Raw genomic sequence first — 19406 nt, forward strand, 5'->3', positions numbered from 1 at the left:
GGACAAAGAGGCCAGAAAAGGAGGCAAAGGCCAAATCATGAAGGTTCAGGGATATAATACTGCTTCATTCCACTAGGGTAAGGTGGGTTTTGTTGTTGTAATCCTTTAGTAGTTGACTGACCTATTTAGTCAAGGCTAGCCAGTATGAGTTTATGAGTTAGTGTGGAGTGAAGGAGGTGGAAGAAGAGGTAGAAGGAAGTAGAGAAGGCCAACAAAACACTGTCTCCACAGGAACCGGAAGAAACACTGGGAAGGGCATAAGCATAGGAATCTATGAAGAAAACAGAGAGGAGTCAAACCAGAAGAAGCAAGGATAACCCAGGACTGATACCAAGGCGCTGGGGAACACAAATCCATGATAAGCACTGGACTTGTCATCAAGTCAGACTTAGTGACCATAACTATAGCAGAGATGTGGAAGACGATTTATTAGAGAGGGGTGAGACCAGAGGCAGTGGTGAGACCATCTGCCGCGTCTCTGAAGGGGTAACAGCGACCTGGAAAGAAAAGCAGGCAGGCTGAAAGGACACTTCGTAAACAGTCTAGTTGAGGACTTAGGTTAGGTCACAGGAAAGAGGTATCTGTGGTAGCAGAGGAGGAAAGGAAGGAGGAGTCCTGGAAGAGAAGTCCAGCCGAACATGCGCACAAGGAGCTCCATTTTAGGCCTATTATCCTTGTGCAGGGCTGCGCTAATGTTCTCTGCGTTGCTTGGATTTCAGTCTGTGCGCTCTGCCCAGGCGAGCTCTGGTTCCAGACCTCTTCAATGTAATGGTGCCTAATGGGCACGGAGGCCAGTGAGGACATCTACGCCATAAAGGAGAAGCTGAGGCTCTTTTCTAGACCAAACACAAAGAATGACACCCTTTGGCTACAGGGACATGGATACCGTTCTGAATCTGGCTTCTGTAAGTGACCCTGTACATTACTTGGAGCTCTACCTGGGTGGCCTCAGATCCTGCATTAAGCCCACATGCTCAACTTTGATCACCAATGTTTGTCCTTTCCAGCATCGTTTGGTAAAGTGGTTGTCCTGGGGGTGAGGAGGAATTTGTTTTCTTTATGGCAGGCTGTAGCTAAGTCGATTTTCCCTCAGGACATCTATCCTGCATTGTGGAACAGGGCGGAAGCAGGCTTGTGGGGACAAGTAATTCTTAGAGGTTCCAAAAGCAGAAGAAGCTTTCTGCTGCTAAATTCCTCCACTTTTCTTGGGTAAGAGAGTGTAGTGACAAGTCTATGGCAACAAAAATAAGCAAAATGAGAATCTGCATTAAAAAATGTGAGGTTTCAAAATAATTTCTAGATGGTTACTGTATAAAACAGGACCCCAACAGCTCAAAACCCCTGTTCGGTTGCCCAGTCTAGTAGGAGAAAGTAGGCTTTTCTACATGTGGGAACCTTCCTTTGTTACAGTGTGTTTAGCAGACTGAAGATCTACCTGACCTATTTAATAGTTCAGGCAAACCACTCTGAGTCTACGTGGAATGGGGTGGGGAAGGTAGGAGGAGAACAGGTAGAAATAAGGAGAGCGCGCCCTGGACTCCTGTCTCAACTGAAACCAGAGGAAGCCCTAAGAATTAGCAGAAAAGGCAGAAACCCAGGAACATGAGCCTCAGAAAGCCACAGAAGACCAAGAGAAGCCACACTACCCAGGGGAAAGGACTGCTGCCTGAGGCGGGGAGCCAGGCTCCATCCCGGCAGGGGCTCCTCCCTGAAGCAGGTGTGTAAGCAGCCCCCCATCCTCCCCAAACAGAGTGGAAGCAGGAGGCTTGCCCAGCTCAGGCCTCCCCAGCTAGGGCCAAAACACTGCCCTAGAACGGGTCCTTCTGCACAATGCTGAAAACTTCTGCTCCCTTCCTCTCCACACCATGTATGTGATTGTTTTAAGGACATTCTGGAAGAAATATCAAATGTCCACAAATAAGCAAAACAGGCATGTGCATCCAGAGAGGCAAGGGTGAATTCCAGGGCTGGTTGTCAAGCTGAGACGGAGCAGACCTGGTCTCATGGAGACCATTCATGGCCTCCATATCATGGTGGTATCATGGTGGGTGAGAGGGGTGGACAGTAGTCCTGAAACCCACATGAGAGCCTCTGGGACGAGGAGAAGATTTTCCAGTCATAAAGTCAGTGATGGAGGCTATCCTTTTGTGACAGCTGAAACTAGATCCTCCTCCTCCCTCCCAACAAACCCTCTATGGCTGGCCTTTAAGCCCTTCTAGGCTATGCTTCCATAGCTCACAGCCCGTGATCTCTGTTCCCGGGTCTCTAAGAGTAGGGCACGGAGGAACCAAAACTTACCTAATTAGTGGCAGGGCCTATTGTCCTAATACAGTTACCATTCTAGGGAAAAGAAAAGCCTGCTTCCTTCCCAGGAAGTGTGTGAGGGTAAAGGTTCAACTGAGAAAAATAAAAGAAGAAAAGCATACCAGTCACCCTAATAATGGGAAGCCAGATTCATGAGTTAAAAATCTCTTGAGGGAAACATAAAAGCTACAAGAGGTTTGGAAAAGATGCTGAAGACCCTGATGGACTGTTTGATTCTGAAACAACAGTGTCTCTAAATAAATAGAAAAAGGCCTGCAAACAGATAACACTATGTCAGCAAAGTATCTCTGAGTGGCAGAATGAGAGAGGACTTCTGTTCTTCCTTTCTAAAAATCTGACACCGGCCACCGAGGTGCAGCACGTAGCAGGTGGATGAGGGGGACTTCAGGCAGAGGGAGGGACAGAGCAGCACAGGGCAGCCTGCGGTGTCCCATGGGCAAAGGCTGCTTGAAGGCAGCTGTGAGGCTAAGGGGAGGAGCAGGAGATGAGCCTGGAGAGGAGGCAGGGCTGTCCCAGAGGGTTCGGGGGGCCAGTGACAGCCAGGATGCTTCCATCAACAGATTCTTTCACACAGGACAAAAGTCACAAGCATGCACAGCATGCACTTACCCTCTCCCCCAGGGACCACTCCCAGACCCAGAGGGAACCGCAGATTGAAAGGAGCTGCTCTAAAATTCTCCATGATTGTTTTTTACACGCAATGAGCCTGAGATCCAAAATCTGATTACCCAAATGGCCACGAATATAACTGGCAATTGGTAAAGGACAGCTTCGACTCTTTCTTTCCCTAAGCTTTTTCAACAAACAAGCACCCAGAAGTCACTGTCCTATGAACTGTGTACATACTTAACAGAAAAAGGTAAAATGGCTGTGCCTGTGCCGGCGTTCACTGCCCTTCTTCCAGAAGCACGGCTGCCCACCTCGGAGGGCACACGCCCTATTTATCAGACAAATGACCACACGGTGTCAGAGCAAGAATATTCTCCTTGCCTTTCCATGCCACGTCCCATAGATCCAAATGATGCAGAGCAAATGGTTCACCCAGGAATACTTCAGTTGAAATATAAAAATACGTGTCACTGGTCCTTCAAAGTGACTCTAGTTGTAAATTTTTTTTCTTTTAAAGATGTTACACATTTCATCAGTTTCCATTTTAAAAAGCAAATGCACTGGAAAGACAAGGCAACTTGTCCCAGTTCCTGCACTGGCTTCGCTGAAAGGCAGAAAGGAATGCCGGGGGAAATGGAGGCGAAAGCTTCAGAAGAGAGGAACACTGGCAAGCAGGGCCGCATCTCCTTTTCACCTTCAGTCTTTTCTCTCCCCCCATTCACAGCTTTAGGTCCTTTGTTTGTTTAACAAACCATTACAATCATACCCCGCTCAATGGGGAGGAATGTGAGCTCTCTAAGTAGCTGTGCTGGCGAGCCACATGTGTGGTCCACCCCGCACCCCATCCCGGGGCCTCACTGTGCGGGTCTGTGCTCCCAGCGCCCTGGAGGCCAGGCACCTTGCTTACAATGAGCCCCATTTCCCCCGCCACATGCCTGCTGCTCCTTCCCAGTAGCCTATAGCGATGTCCCAAGTAGCTCCTCCTTTCGGGCTAGCCTAGCCACTGGACTGGCCGTACTGCCAGGGCTTGTCTGGTTCAGCTCCCGAGACCAACGCTACCTGGTGTGGCAGCCACCCCCTACCTGCTCCCGGCCCACTGACTCACCAGCCACACAGAGCTGACACAGTCCAGGCTCTTCCCAGTTATCACGCTTAGCCTTCCAACGTCCATCACACAGGAAACAGAAGACACAAGGGCAAGACTCCCCCTCCCCTGCTTCACGGGAGCTGCTCTGCCTTTCTCCATTCCTACTAGAGAGACTGGCCATGTTGGGATGAATTTCAATGTCTTAGCCAAAACATCAAAATGTTTTTTAGTCCGATTGTATTTCAAAGGGCATTCAAAGGCTATTTAGCACAATGACAGTCTAATTAAGCCCTCTGAGGCCCTGTCAGAGAGAGAGGCATCTTCATCCCCATCCGACAGATGAGAAGACTGAGGTGTAGAGACAGATGCTCCCTGCCCATCGGAACTGACAGAGAAGACGCTGCAAGTGCTGTTCTGTGCAAAGCATGGTGGCACACAGTGAGGGTGCTGCGAGTGTCAGCGTCACTGGTGATGACGACGATGACCAGAGGCCAAACCCGGGTGATCTGACCTGTGTGCTCTTCCCACCCGTACCCTGCCATCCTTCCTAGGTACACCGTCTGCACGAGCCCCAGGCTTCAGCTCTGACTACAGTATTTCCAAAGACAGCCTCAGATTCCGTGGGTGGATTCCCTGGTACGACCGGCCCCTGACCAGCGTCTTCCTCAGGCTGGGCAGCCAACACGTGCCAAAGAGAGGAAGACACCCTCTATGCAGCTCAGGCACACCAGGTGGGCCAGGGCAGCTTGAAAACATTTGAACTGACAGGGAGCCTGCAGAAAAGTCCACAGAGTGACCTGTCACCTCTGGCTGTGTGTGATGGCCAGCAGACAACAGAAAGGTTGCCAGTGGGAGCCTCTGATACCCTGGGTTGAAGAGCATACTCAAGTTTTGAAAAAAGAAAAGTTAGAAGAATGCTGTTCGAAGATAGTTGGCAGTATGAGGGGGGAGTGTATTTCTTCTACTACTAGAACCTCTGGGAAGGCCCTGGAACCTCCTGCACAACCTGACTGTCCCTTGTGCTTCCAAGTGACTGGTCATACATGTGCCCGGACAGCAATAATCTGAAGACGCTACCACCGTTTACATACCTGTTGGGTGACAGGAAACACCAGCTTCCGGGTGGTCGTGGAGTCCTCTCAGGAGCTTGTCTGAGGAGTCAAACCTGTAGGAAGAGATCTTGCACGCCTTCAGTGAATGAAGCTGGGGCAGCGTTCCCCCCACCAGGCTGCAGCCTGAGCTTCCCTTCGGGAACACATACACACACCCGATCATGTCTAGAGATTTCTGACCACCCTTCCAGGCATTTTCATGGACGACAGATCAGTTTTAAACTTTACGATCCTATAGTAGGATACCTCAATAGCCACACCACCATTAATTTTTAAATGTCTCTGATCTACCAGATGGCAAAAGTCTTAAACATTTAGATCTGATATATTTAAAAGGTATGATAAAGTTCATAATGCAGTAACTTAAAGGATTTTCAATCTGACGTCATCTTGCCCAGGAAGATCTTTAAGAATTTCTATTACATCTCCTTTCCTACTTGCAACTGGATTAGAAAAACCCTGAAGCTTTCCCCTGCTTTCTGCCAAGTTGGGGAGGAGGGCCAAAACCATGAAATTGTTTATAGAAAATATTCAAAATAGCACACAGAGGAAATGATTTTTTTTAAATGAACAATATTAGAATACCATAAACAGTATGCAAATCTATGCAATGACAGAACCTGAAACAAATTCTCAATTGAAAAAAGGCAGCAAGAACCAGTAGGCATTCATTTTCAACAAGAGCTTCAAAGAAACATAGAGATTCCCCAGAGGTGCAGGGGGAAAAGGCTGAGGCCTCTAAACTGAACCCACAGTCCAGTGGTCACCGAAGCTGGCTCTGCACTAGAATTGCCAGAGAAATCTTTTAAAGAATACAGGCTCCTAGGCCACAGTGCAAACAGCACAGCCTGGAGGCATATCACTCTGGCCCTGGGAGTCGAGGTTTTCACCAAGCCTTCCGGAGCCCAGCCCGCATCTGGCTTTGCACCACTGATCCCTGGTGAGCGCGTAGAAACCAGTACCCTACTCACCAGCTCGCTATAAAACTTGGCTTCTTCCAATTTAGAACTATGCCAACCTATCAGCCCTCAGAGGGGAAAGATTGTTAGGATTTTTTTTTTTTTAAGATTTTATTTATTATTTGTCAGAGAGAGAGAGAGAGAGAGAGAGAGAGCACAGGCAGACAGTGGCAGAGGGAGAAGCAAGCTCCCTGCAGAGAAAGGAGCCCGATGTGGGACTTGATCCCAGGACGCTGGGATCATGACCTGAGCCGAAGGCAGCTGCTTAACCAACTGAGCCACCCAGGCGTCCCAGATTGTTAGGATTTTCTTAACCAGCACAAAGATAAATCTACTATGAAACAAAACCAATCCTAAGTGATTTACTTACTTGGTTGCCTGTTTCCTTCTCTTAGTTTGGTCAAAAAAAAGGCTCTGCCCATTTATTTTGTAGAAGAACATCCTTTTAAGTTTTAAGTTAAAAATGGAAAATTAGGGGCGCCTGGGTGGCTCAGTGGCTTAAAGCCTTGCCTTTGGCTCAGGTCATGATCCCAGGGTCCTGGGATCGAGCCCTGCGTCGGGCTCTCTGCTCAGCCGGGAGCCTGCTTCCTCCTCTCTCTCTGCCTGCCTCTCTGCCTACTTGTGATCTCTGTCAAATAAATAAATAAAATTAAAAAATGGAAAAATTAAGGTCATTTTAGACAACTAAATTTTTAAAATAACCCATCGCAATTCAGGAGAAAGCCTGGAGGGTTAAAACTGGAGGTAAGCAGGATCTCTGAAGCAACCAGAGAGTTTGTTTTGCATGTATAAACACTTCACAAATCGTCTCATGGCCCAGCCCTCTTCTCCAAATACCCAACATCTATCATGGTGCTTTAGATTGGGTAGCCTCCAAAGGCCTGTATTAGTTGTTGTTGTTGTTTTAAAGCACTTTAAAAAACATTGAACCAAGAGAGTAAAATCCTTCTGGATGATTCTTTCTTTGCTCCTACGCATCTCACCAACGGACAATACCAATTTATGAATTCAGAGAGGCGGGAGCTCTCTCCTGCTTCACGAGAAAGGGTGCGCATGACATGACGTACGCAAACCAGGCAGTGGAGTGGCTTAGCTTCATTGTCAAAATATTCAAATTATCACGAAAAGAAAGCAATTCCTTTCTGAACCCAACAATACTCCTTGGCCTCCAAGGGCTCACACAGGAGCTTATTCTTAAGCTGTTCAATGTAAGCAGCACCAGTGAAAGAGGAGAACTCTGGCAGGGAGGAGGCCAAGTTCCTCCGCCTCTCCCACCTGCCATCTCAGACCAGTAATGCTCACAGAGTTAACAATGCAACAGAGAACCTGCAAGTGTGCGTGGCCCTGGGGAAAACCCCGTGCACTGTGCAACAGTGTAGCCAAGCAGAGAAGAGAGGGGGAAAAGAACACATCTAAGTTTGACAGGATGCTCTTTGCACACTGCATTTCAGGTCAGAATTCAGATTTCAAAATCAGAAGAAAAGGTTTTAATCTTTCAAATGTAAACATATACAAATATGTACATATATATGTGTATATGTGTGTGTGTGTATAATCTTTGCTATATACATATATGGGTGTTATAGGGTCATTTTTCCCATATACATATCCATATATGTCCATATATGTATATATCCATATACACATATGGATATGTATATGGGAAAAATGACCCTATAACATTACACACTCCTAAATACACGTATTTCTGAGCTCCAGAGTAGCAAGAAAAGTCACATTTTTCTAGGAATGAGGATTGGCACACAGTAAACAGATTAGAGTTAATTGTTTAAGAGGGAAAATTTGCGGGGGAATGATCTGTTTGTGTCTGCTCACTCACTGATGACAAACAGCGAAGTCTCCTAAATCTAGAGCATATGGTTTCTAGAATGCATCTTTTCGGGCACAGTCCGTCTTTCAAGGCAACTGCTTCTGAGAGCCACATTTAAGGATATGTCCTTTTCTCTGTGAAGGTACTGGTTCAGCTGCCTGCTGGGCATGCACTGAAACCCAAATTAAACAAAGGAATTTCCCTCCAGCTTCAACTCATTCACTTCTGGCTACTCCTGAGTTTTCTTAAGTCAATTCTTAAGTCAATTCTTCAATTCTTTTTTATTTCTAATGATCTGAGTGGAAAAGAGTTGGGCAAGCCCCACACGCTGGGATTTCTTCCTCCTCTAGCTTGAAGATGGGTAAGGTTTGTGTTTGAAAAGCTTTTCAAATGAGTTTTTTAATTTTATTCTATTTTCTGAAGACTGTAATTCCAGATGGAAAGGAGCCCACTAGATACAGGAGATAACAGACAACCCACTCTTACTTTGCTGAGTAAACAATGATATTATTCCCCTGAAGTAGAGACCTTAAATGGGATATTCACATTAATCTCAAAACAACAAAGTCAGTTTAAAGATGTCACGGAGGAGTGAGCTGCAAAGGGTCCCTCAAAACCTGAATACATGAGCGGGCCTGACCGAGGGCCGTCTACCCTCACACACGATCGCTGGGGACCCCACTCATGACTCAGGCTTTCAACTCCTTCCTGAAATCAGAGCCCCCCCCCCCCCAATCTCCATCTTCAATCCTGAACTTTCTTGCAAATTCCAGATGAATCTCTGCTTGGATATCTCACAGCCCTGAAGGTCACCTCTTCTAAAGCAAGGGCCCCTCCAGCAATACCAGTTTTAGCTACTGGCTCCACTAGGTACCAGTTGCTAATATATCCTGGATGCTCACAGGTTGTGGCTATTTTAATCATTTAACACACCCTTAACAACTGTATGAGTAGGTGCTATTAGCCCCATTTTACTGATGGAGAAACTGAGGCTTAGAAGTACTCTGCCCATGGGCACGTGACCAGCAGGCAGTGGAGTTGGCATCCAGAGCCCGTGGTGGGAGCGGCCATGTTACCAACAGGGCAATCTCTCCACTGTGTCACTCCCCAGACTCTCCCAAGTCAGAAACTCTGGAGTCACACTAGATTTTTCTCACTGACTCAGCTATACGGATTCTGCGAGCGTACCGGCCCCCTCTTTCCGTAACTTCTGTAGTTACCACTATTTGGGCCTTGTTTTGCCTTCTTCACAGCCTCCACATCAGCAAAGCAGGACGACTCTGGAATTCTGCTTCATTTGTCCTCCCAACAGCTTCTCTTCCTAGCTCATTTAAAACAGGAGGCAGGCTTTGTCATTCCTTATGTTTGAGCCCAGATGACCGCAGAGACAGTCTGTCCATGTTAACCTCTAAACCCCATGAGGAGATTCTGTCCGACCCCCGAGATGGAAGAAAGAGAGGGTGCCCACGAAGGGGAGAGAAAGCACCTCTCCGACCCTGGCACAGCTCTCTCTCCCAGGACAGTGGGCAGAGCCCTTGGGGAGGACAGGGTGTGGGCCGTGCTCCGGGAGACCCACACCCAGGGTGAGGTTTTCAGCCTCCATTCACGGTCCTTAGGCAGAGAGCTGCAGAGCCCAGTGCTGGGACACACAGAAGGGCCAAGCCAGACCCTCACCTGGCAGGTGCCATGAAAATCTCTGGGTTCAAGGACACACCCGGTGAGGGAAAGGGAGAGAGATGAAATGAAATTTCCCTGTATGTTAGCAGAATGGAGGCTGGACTCTGAATCAGTCACAGGGAATAAAAAAGGAAGACTTCCTGCATACTTGAAGTTGTGTGGTGAGGTTCAGACTTGGGGGGGGGGTTCTGGAAGGTGCCAAGAACCTTAGCCTCCTACGCCATATGCATCTGTGCTACTGGCTAGCCGCAACTGCTACCACTGGTGCCAGACTGTTTTTCAGAAAAGGCAGAGAGGAGTGCGTCTATGCAGAGGCTCCCTGTTGCAGAGAGGAGTGCGTCTATGCAGAGGCTCTGGTGACCTGGGGGCAGTCCTGTGCTCACAGCCCCGGGGCAGAGAGAGGAGGAAGGAAGGAAACCCGCACAGATGTGGAGAGTTTACTCACAAGATTAACTCCTCTGATTCCTATGCAAACACCTAGAAAGGGAGAAACAGAGAAAGCGGTCTTTAGGGCCTTTATCTTAGACTGTGAGTTGCTTAAAAACCAAAAAAAAGTAAGGATGTCGACCAGGACGAGGAGAGAGAGAGGCCAGTGCAGCTGGGCTCAGGACACCCCTCTTCCCAAGCCTGGCGGGGACTCCAGGGCAGGGAGCTGGGACAGCAAGAGGGTCGGCTCATTTCCACGTGAAGGAAATGAGAGCGTGCAGCAAACTGACGAGCCCAGGGGAGAGGAGAGTCCTACGCTAGGAGAGAGGATGTGAGTCCTTCATGTGACAAATTTGTTCAAAGATGTTGCAGTAGCAGGAGGGACTTGTGGCACCAAATGAAACAATGAAGAGGGGCTCATACTTTGAGGCCAGTCACACATCCTCAAAGCCAACCCCATTTCAGTCCTGTGGCTAAATATCGGAGGCCTTCGGAAGAGACTTCCAAAAGCCCTGAGGAAAACTGGACAGGGTTCCAGACAAGCCCAGCTCTCCCAGCCATTCTGCAGAGTTCAGAATTTTCAGAACAGCGAGCCCTGGCCGGAAGAGCTTCAGATGGACAAGAATCAGCAACCAGGGAACCCCATTCTCCTGCCACCCAGGCACTGAGTCTGCCCAGCAATGGGACACATCAGGTGGGAAGATGTAACTGGGAGAGGAGGCTTTCCCTGAGGAGCAGGTGCCCTGTCACAGAGGCAAAGTGGGCCAATGCAGTGCCCTCTCCCTGCTTTGGTTGTTGGGAAGATGAGTATTTCGTAGGAAACTGGACCTGAGGAGAGAACTCACAGACAGTGATCATGGAGGCAAGGGTGCGTTGGGCAAGCAGGCCAAGGTTTGGGAAAGCAAAGCAACCACAGTGTGGGGCCACTCTGGCCTCATAAGGACACTTGCTTCCCTTCTCATGCCAGATAGGTGAGGTATAGAAGGGAAGAGAGAAGCAAGCAGCTGATGAACATTCGCATGGCCTGTCCCTAACCTCTGCCACTCAACACGGGCACCACGTGCAGGAGACTACTTCCAGGCCGTGGTGCCTAAAAATTTTCTAGGACAAGTGTGCAGAGGTGTGCTGGAGGACGAGGACAAACCCATCTTATTGGCCAAACTTCAATTTTCATTTGGCTTCCCTTAAACCTGAGACTGGCCTGGTGAGTAAGGAGCTTGAATCTGTGAGGTCAGGGCAGAGGGGTTTCTACAGACTGGACCCTGAGGTCCAGTCGGACTCCTCAGTCTCTTTCTGGAGTGGCTCCCTTTCCTTCTTATCACAGTGCTGCTGTCAGAGGGATTCTTCTAACATGCAAATATGCCCCTGTTCCTTGGTTCTTGGGGGTTCCTCCACCTTCCCATTAGTTTCTGCCAGTGGCAACCAAGAGTCCTAACTCATCAGAAGCACCAAAAGTTTGTCATCAGGAGACAATGTGCTCAGGTTTATGTTACAGAAGGAGACCTCAGACAGCAGACATAAAGGCTATGCTCCCGGACTGATCCAGCGTATGTTAGAATCAGTATGATCATAATTACTTTGGAGGGAAAAAAAAAACCACAAAAAATAACCCAAAAAAAGTGCACAAAAAGAATAAATGTAATAACTGTGCCCTGAAGTTTGTTCATAAAATGAACTGTTTGTAGGGAGTTCTCAATCTTCCCTGAGCCAGAGCTCACCACACTCTCACAGCGTTCTTACAGAGTTGACGATACAGGGCAAATGAGAACCATTTTAGGGAAACAACATAAAACAATGATCATCTTAATGTGGTTCTAATTTACATGTTGATTGTGAGTGTATCTGTCTTATGAATCACTTTTAATTCCTGCGCTCAAAGAAAAAGGAAAAAATTACCTTGGTAAAGGCCACATAATGGATCAATTAAATGACTCCCCAAATAAAGTACACTTCATTAGAGTATAAACACGCATAGCTCCTTGTGCTATTTTAAACACGCTGGTAGAGAAATGTGCTTTATTTACTAACTTTAACAATATCCAATACCATCCTATACTATGAAGACCCCCTTCCTACCGTCAACTCCCTTCATCTCTGAACTGCCTTCATTTTTAGCCTTTTGTTTGTTCAGGGAGTCAGAAAATAAAGACATTTTAATGATAATTCTTTTTTTTTTTTTTAAGATTTTACTTATTTATTTGACAGAGAGAGATCACAAGTAGGCAGAGAGGCAGGCAGAGAGAGAGGAAGGGAAGCAGCCTCCCTGCTGAGCAGAGAGCCCGACGTGGGACTCGATCCCAGGACCCTAAGATCATGACCTGAGCCGAAGGCAGTGGCTTAACCCACTGAGCCACCCAGGTGCCCCTTAATGATAATTCTTACGTGACAACTTTTCTTACTCAGGAGTGGTGTAAGAATGCGTCTTCCTTTGCTTTATTCCACTGCACTCCAGTGCCGTCAGTGGCAAGGTCTACTTAACACTAGCTTGAGTTCAGACAGCTCAAAAGAACATCAACCAGATGATAGTACTGGTCTAGATACAATACAGAAAAATGGTGTGGTAGAGGAGAAAGGCCACTGACTTTGGAGTCAGATGGCCCCAGGTTTGCATACTGGCTCTGCTACACGTCAGGTACGCCCCCTGGGATGGGCTCCCTACCTGGCCCTTACGGTGGCACCCATCGACTTCGCAGAGCTGTTACAGGATTATACATCACATACATACACATAGAAGCACGGGGCTGCAGGGTCTAAAGCAGACATGCAAAGCAGACGTAGCCTAGTAATCAGTACCAAGAACGCCTTTACAGGCTGGGTAAGCTCACAGCTAGAACACACCATAACCTGTTTCAGACAATGTACGGTACACGTGACACAGCTCACTGCCATAATCGCCCTTCAATTTGGATCATCATGGCATGATTTCATTTCCTAACACGTGCTTGTGAAAGACATTCCTATTATTTCTTGCATGTTTCCAAGTTTTGTAGGACATGTATTTGAAAGACTCCTAACTTCTTAGCCGGTGTAATAGTATCACTGTGCTGTACATAACAAGATCATGTTTAACTAGAGAAAACAATTACGATGGTGCCTGGCACGAAATGGTCTTCCAGGTATCATAAAGTGGCCTAAAGGACGTATAGAAGTGATTCTGGCACTTTGGGATTTTGCTAAATATTTCTCTTTGAATGTGCTGGTTGGACTAGTTTCAGTTAGAATCATTTGGAGAACAAGAATTTAAACACACACCCCCATATATCTAATATTCTCTTCGCTCTGGCTTTCCACCTCGGGCAGCCGTGAAAAACCTTCCAGAAGTCAGCCCCCAGAGCAAAAGAAGTTGGGAAGTGACTTATCTAGTGAAAGGTTAGGGGAAAAAAATTTCAAGTGTAAGATGTAATATAAGAAAACTTCCACAGGACACTGGAATAAAAAAATATATGGCATGTTACAGTCAAGGACATTTTGTAAAAAAGAAAAAAAAAAGTGTGGAGAGAGGCCAAGAATTAAGGTTAAGCAACAGTTAGCACTGAAGGTCCAAATCCGGGGGAGGGTGGCGTTAGGTGAGGAAGGCACGGGCTTCTTAAACAGAGAACTAATACATGTTACAGGGGAAAAAACATCAACATGTTGGATACGAAATTTAAGGCTGGAATTAGAGGTTGCTATTTTGAAATAGGTGGTTAAAACAAATTATAATCTCCATATGTATGGTGGAAAATGATCATAAATAAAAATTTCTGATAAATATTGAGTATCCTGCCAACCATAAGTCCTCTCAGATAAACACTGGATTTAGAGGCCCACTTTTTCCCCATTTCATAACTTTTGGAAATTTGGACAGAAAAGATGCAAACCGAGAATCACCTCATATTATGGTCTTAAGAGGATGATTTAGAAACTGAACTGTAACATATCTAGCAGACTATGATTCTAAATGGAGGATAACGCTCCCAAATTTTCCCTTAGTATTTATCTGTTTTTTAAGATCATTTTAAAACATCTTTTTAAAATGTAAGAGAGGGGGCTCATAAATTTCCAGTAAACAAGTCATGCTAAATAAAAATCAGCTGTATAATATCCCTTATTTGTAAATGAAAATAAATATCGATGACTGTTCTTCACATATTCTCTTGATCTTTTCTAAAGAGTGAAAAACAGGCTTTCCTATCCCTCAACCTTATTTTTCCTTCAAAGCCTGAAGTTCCTCAAATGAAGATTCTCTGAGAGCAAGCATTTTCTGGAACATAACCCCCTCTACTGTGGGAAAGGTGGAAGGCTTTGGTGTGTGCCAAACCAGAGAAAAGAACAAGAATACAGACTCACGCCTGAGCGCAGGGGAGCAGACGGGGCAGAAGTCTGCTGGTTCGGCAGAGACATACTTACCTTTGTCAGTCTGAGGTACAGAGGACTGACTGTTCGATGTGACGTGAAACAGAGGCCACATCAGACGTGAAAGCAACCCTAGAGCGAGGGGGGAAAGAATCAAAAGGTTAAAAAAAAAAAAAAAGGCACTGAGAAAAACCACATCCCTGCTCTGTAAGTAGACACTGATATACAGAATATGAGTTCAGGAATGCCAAGATCAAAAAGTTCTCCCCGTCGACATGCCCTAGCGCCATATCCCTACATTCCAGAGACCCGCCTTCAAGTTCTGGCGGCAGTCGTCCTTTGAGGGGGGCCGGGCAGTGATGTGGTGAAGGGCATGAGCCTCAGTGTCCGAAGGCCGAGATTCCCAGGTGCCCCTGGAGCCACTCAGAAACCTCACACAACTTGTTTGGTCTCCCTCGGCCTCAGCTTCCCGCCTGTCACATGAAGACAATAATTGTACCTACAGCCCAGGAGTCTTTCGAGGACTGAATAAATTAATTTGAGTAAAGGGCTTTGCTCGGGTATCTGGGAAGCAAGGAGCCCTCATGGATTTGCAATTATTTTCCAGAGACCCCAGTTCAAGTGCAAATACCTCACAGTCTCAGGGAGAAATCAGGTGACTATCAGAATCTTTTAAAAAGTGTCAAACACGAACACTATCCTTTGGGAAAGGGAAACCAATCCCTGAGCAGGGTTGAAGGTGAAGTGTGTGGTTGCGGGGAGCTTCTAAGGAGCAAGAAAGGATCATTCAAAGGCCCCAAACACACACAGGCAAACAAAAACCAAACACACAACCAAAAAACCAAAACAAACAAAACTCTTTTGCTTCACTCCTGTTCCCCACCCCCCACCAAAGACAAGGCTACTGTGAGAAAAGAGGTCTGAGGCAGAACTCTTTGACAGTAAGCACACCCAATGAAGGTAATTTTAAATCTGTATTTCAGAACAGTCTTTCCTGTAATTCAATCTAATGAATAAGGAGGATGTTTCCCTTGCAATGACTAGATAGGGCTATAGTAGGGCTGCTTTTTTTGCTCAGTCTGGATGGACGGGAAGCCATCTGAGAGGGAAGTATCTGGTATCTTTTTACTAGGAAGTTTGATGATGGAGATAAACACACAACGCAAATACAAACACTTCGTATATGTTGATTCCCAGGCCTGTTGTGAAGGTCTGACTCTCAAACCATTTGAAATGATTCTTCTTGGGGACTATAATAGTCTTCGGTCCTGAGACGAGGCTTTTTTACAGAGGATCATGAAGATGGAGTTACGATTCAACAGGCATAGCAAGAACCCAGTTTTTTAACCGAACTTACTTCCTTGGCCTGTATGCAGTTCCTTCTATCAATCTAGACAAAGATATGCCTCGCTGCGAAGATGAAAAAGTGTAGTTTGATTTCCTACACTTCCTTCCACCCTTCACCCCTCCCTACTTTGGTATGATGTCACATGAAATTACTTCCAGAAACGGAGAGTAGAGCAGCCAAATCATAAAACCTAAGTGCTATGCTTACTGCCTTCTTATCTACAAGTTAATACTTATGGGGGTGAGAGTCTATCGATGATCAAGGCCATGGTAATTTTCCTATTTCATAAGAAATCTGAAATCTCAGCAGAATCGCAATCTGCTGAATCTACCACATTTGTATGACCCACACAAACACCCCACACAAGATTCCTACCAAAGCTCACACACTTGCAAACCTGTATTTTAAACCCCACCCTTACCTTTAATCAAAAACAGACAACCAAACAGATTTCTTTAAGAATAATCTTGGTGGTAAAAACAAAAATATTATGAAGGGTGAAATATTAGCCAGTTACTGTACTTCTGTGCTTCCTTACCCCCCTTTACTGAAATTTTCCATTATGATTTTAAGATGTTGTTTCCCAAAGAATGTTGACAACTATTTCCCACTTAAAGCTGTGGTTTAAAAAGAAATAGGTTTTAACTTGAAAATAGCCCAGAACTGGGCTTGTTCTAGGGTCCTGTGAAATCATAGTAGTTCGTCCTTTAGATTCAAAATTTCCCTTATACTTTTCACTGACGAACAGTGAAGGTGTTTGCTTCTTTTGATAAGGGGCTCATAGCGATGGTAAATCTGGTTAAAGAAATTGTCAAAGGGTGTTTTGTTTTGCATTATTTAACACTACATCATAGAAATAAATCACGAAAATGGATGCTTTCTCCATCACAATCACTAATTCTGGCCCAGTGAAAGTCCACAGAACTCTAAATATAAAGCTTTTCTCGTCTAGCTGGAAATAATCTAAACACTGTGTTGAGATTTAATTTTAGGAAAGAATATTGGAAAACAGAGCTTAGATTTTAAAAGGACAATGCTATCCACTTTTTTATGCCTCCTGTTCAGAGGCTGATGGGCTGCTCAACAAACTCGCCAAATCAAAAAAAATGTTTAATAATTCTCCATAAAGAATAGATTTTTAAAAGCTATAGCACCAATCAGGTAACAATAGATCAATCAGGTTTTCCTAAAATGTAGTATTTGCAGTTGAAGCCTGGATAAGTAATTACATTCAAAGTAATGTACAGGGAGCTATCAATCCCCATTCATGCCGCTCGCATTCACCGAGCCAGGAGCTTTGCTGGGCTTGGAGATATAAAAATGAATCCGCCACAGCTGCTTTACTTCCAGCTAAAAGAATACACCTAAACAAAGAGCTACAGGGCAGTGTGTTAAGTGCTATAATAGAGGTGTGCACAAAGGGCTCAGGGCCAAAGGAAGAAGCTATAAATTCTTCCTGGGAAATCAAGCAAGTGAGGGGTGATGTTTCCTTGTGATAAACTCAAGACTTTTTCCTTACTATGTTCTCAAAAGTAAGTTAGTAATTTTAAGATTTATGAACTGTGTTAATGGCAAGTGCTATACTGGTCTATTTGCCAGTTTCATTTACGCTTGGCATAGCCTTTCAGTTACGACATCCCAAGAATATAAGTTTTTAAAAATAAACGTATTATAATATTCCCATACAACAAACGCTATCCAGAGCGGCAGGAAGAGCTCCCATGAGTGAAATTTAGATACAATGTTCAAAGATGTTTTGAAACATAAATGAATGACATTCTTGACACTTAGTAATGTTACGTTAATAATGCTTATTTTAAGTATCAATTTTTTCCTTTTTCTTCTTAATGCAAAAATAAAAGAATCACTTGATTATATCATGGTTAATATTTGTCTTTCCCTACTTCTGTGTTTAAAATAGAAGGAGGGTGTTGAATCAACTTCTACTTAGCATCATTTATTATGCATACCATATTCCTACTTATAACACAGTTGTGACAGAACCTCCATTGTTCATTACACACTAGCCCCAAACTTGAGTCATTCTAATGTAAGCATGAGAAACCACCGTCTCCTTTGGGGTGAATTTCCAAATTCCTCTGTGTTAAATTGAGGTCTAATTTTCCCTGTGCCTGGTTTTCACAAGAAGGTCCATTCCACCCCATGTGCTCCTTTTCAGCTGTCAATAAACAGAGGCAGTGAATTCCCCCACAGCTTCACAAAGCTAGTTAGGCAGAGCCATTCATTCCTTCAGGAAAACAGGGCATTGATTTCAGCGAGTTCCCAGGGAGCAGCTGCAACAAAGAGATCAAAGGCCCACCTCTCTTTCCCTCCACTGCTTCCATCAGGCCAGGCCCAGACAAACAGCGACAGGTTTCCTTGAGACAAGGAGAGGGCCCAGCAGACCACCTCATGGTTCAATTCAAATTTATCCGTTTCCTACATTCCAGGGACAGTCCAGAATGCTAACCATGACAAACCAGCACAATCGGCCGGCATAATATACTGCTCGCTAGTTCATCCAAGGTCAGAGGGAGAAAACAAGCACCCAGGGAAGTCCTCCACTTCTAGGGCCTGCTGGGCCTCAATGGCCCCCTGACATTCCATAAATAAACTTCCCCGGCTCACTCTCCCTTTCTTTTTCCGTCCTGCAATCCCGGGAGCAATGGTCTCACTTAATCGGCAATTTCTTTCGTGTCACTGTACCCAAACACTCGGGACACTTTCTTCTCAACCCTGATAGTTCTAATGATGATAGGAGCATGGCGATGGGGGCAGCCCTTCTCAGTTCTCAGCCGGCACACTACCACCACAGGATGAATTTACAGCTGCAATTGCTAGGGCTTCCTTCAAGGCTTGATCTCCAGGGAAGGCCACACAAACTAGAGTCAATTCTCGTAGATTCTGTCTGGGGAACAAAAATGTCCACGGAGATAGGACTGTCAGCTTTGCTGTGAGCCAGGTAATCACCCAAACTGGCAATCTAGACCCCTGACAGTCTGTGCCTGAATGAGCTTTGTGAGCTCTGTGGGAGTGAGGAGGGTTAGCCGGGGGGAGGGGCACACGAGGGGCTAGGAAAGACGATGGATTCTCCAGACCAGTTACCTATGCTGAACGGATCTGACCAAAAAAAGGTTTCTAAGGTCTCCCCAGAATTCTGAGCTGCCTCTTTGACACAACCTTCAAGAACGCCTGTAAGAAAATGTGTTTATTTTATTGTGTTCCATTCACTTCTGTCACTAATCCTGAGGAAACATGGGAGTGGATGGGTTAAATTCGAAAATTCCTAAACCAAAAAGAAAATAAACAATATTGGAATGAAAGGTATGGAGAATTCATTCCTTGACACAGAACACAATCTTCCCACGTGCCCATCTTACGAGCTTCAGTACGACCTGGGGGATCCATTCACTGATTACTCACTCGACTGCCAAAGATGCCATTTTGTACACGGTACCAAACAGCCCTCAAGGAGAAGACTTTCACTTATTCTCAAGTCTGAACAGAAATGAGCTTAGAAAATACAGAAGTCTATATGGCACGGGAAAGGTAGCTTCCCAGTAGACACAGTGTGACAGTTATATTAGGAGCATCAAAGCCGACTCTGGCACTGATCCACTTTGGACCTCTCTGTCTTTCTACTCTTCCAAAATGGAGACAGAAATATCTGTCAAGGATTCCTTTACAAGGTATTGTG

General features: G+C 45.6%; 1 protein-coding gene across 9 annotated transcripts in view; it reads right to left on the reverse strand.

Moving 5' to 3' along the window:
• Positions 1-19406, reverse strand: part of PLAGL1 (PLAG1 like zinc finger 1) — a 68343-nt gene that overhangs the window by 16789 nt on the left and 32148 nt on the right. For 6 of the 9 annotated variants that reach the window (XM_047733745.1, XM_047733749.1, XM_047733747.1 and 3 more), the window contains 3 exons: positions 14416-14493; positions 10046-10077; positions 5113-5186 (listed from right to left, as the gene is read on the reverse strand). The gene's annotated coding sequence lies outside the window, so the exon portion shown is untranslated. Of the gene's footprint in view, positions 1-5112; positions 5187-9143; positions 9245-10045; positions 10078-14415; positions 14494-19406 lie in introns of all 9 variants that reach the window. The other 3 variants (XM_047733746.1, XM_047733744.1, XM_047733743.1) reach the window with 2 other exon arrangements.

This window comes from Lutra lutra, chromosome 6 (genome assembly GCF_902655055.1).
Source record: "Lutra lutra chromosome 6, mLutLut1.2, whole genome shotgun sequence".
NCBI classification, from domain to species: Eukaryota; Metazoa; Chordata; class Mammalia; order Carnivora; family Mustelidae; genus Lutra; species Lutra lutra.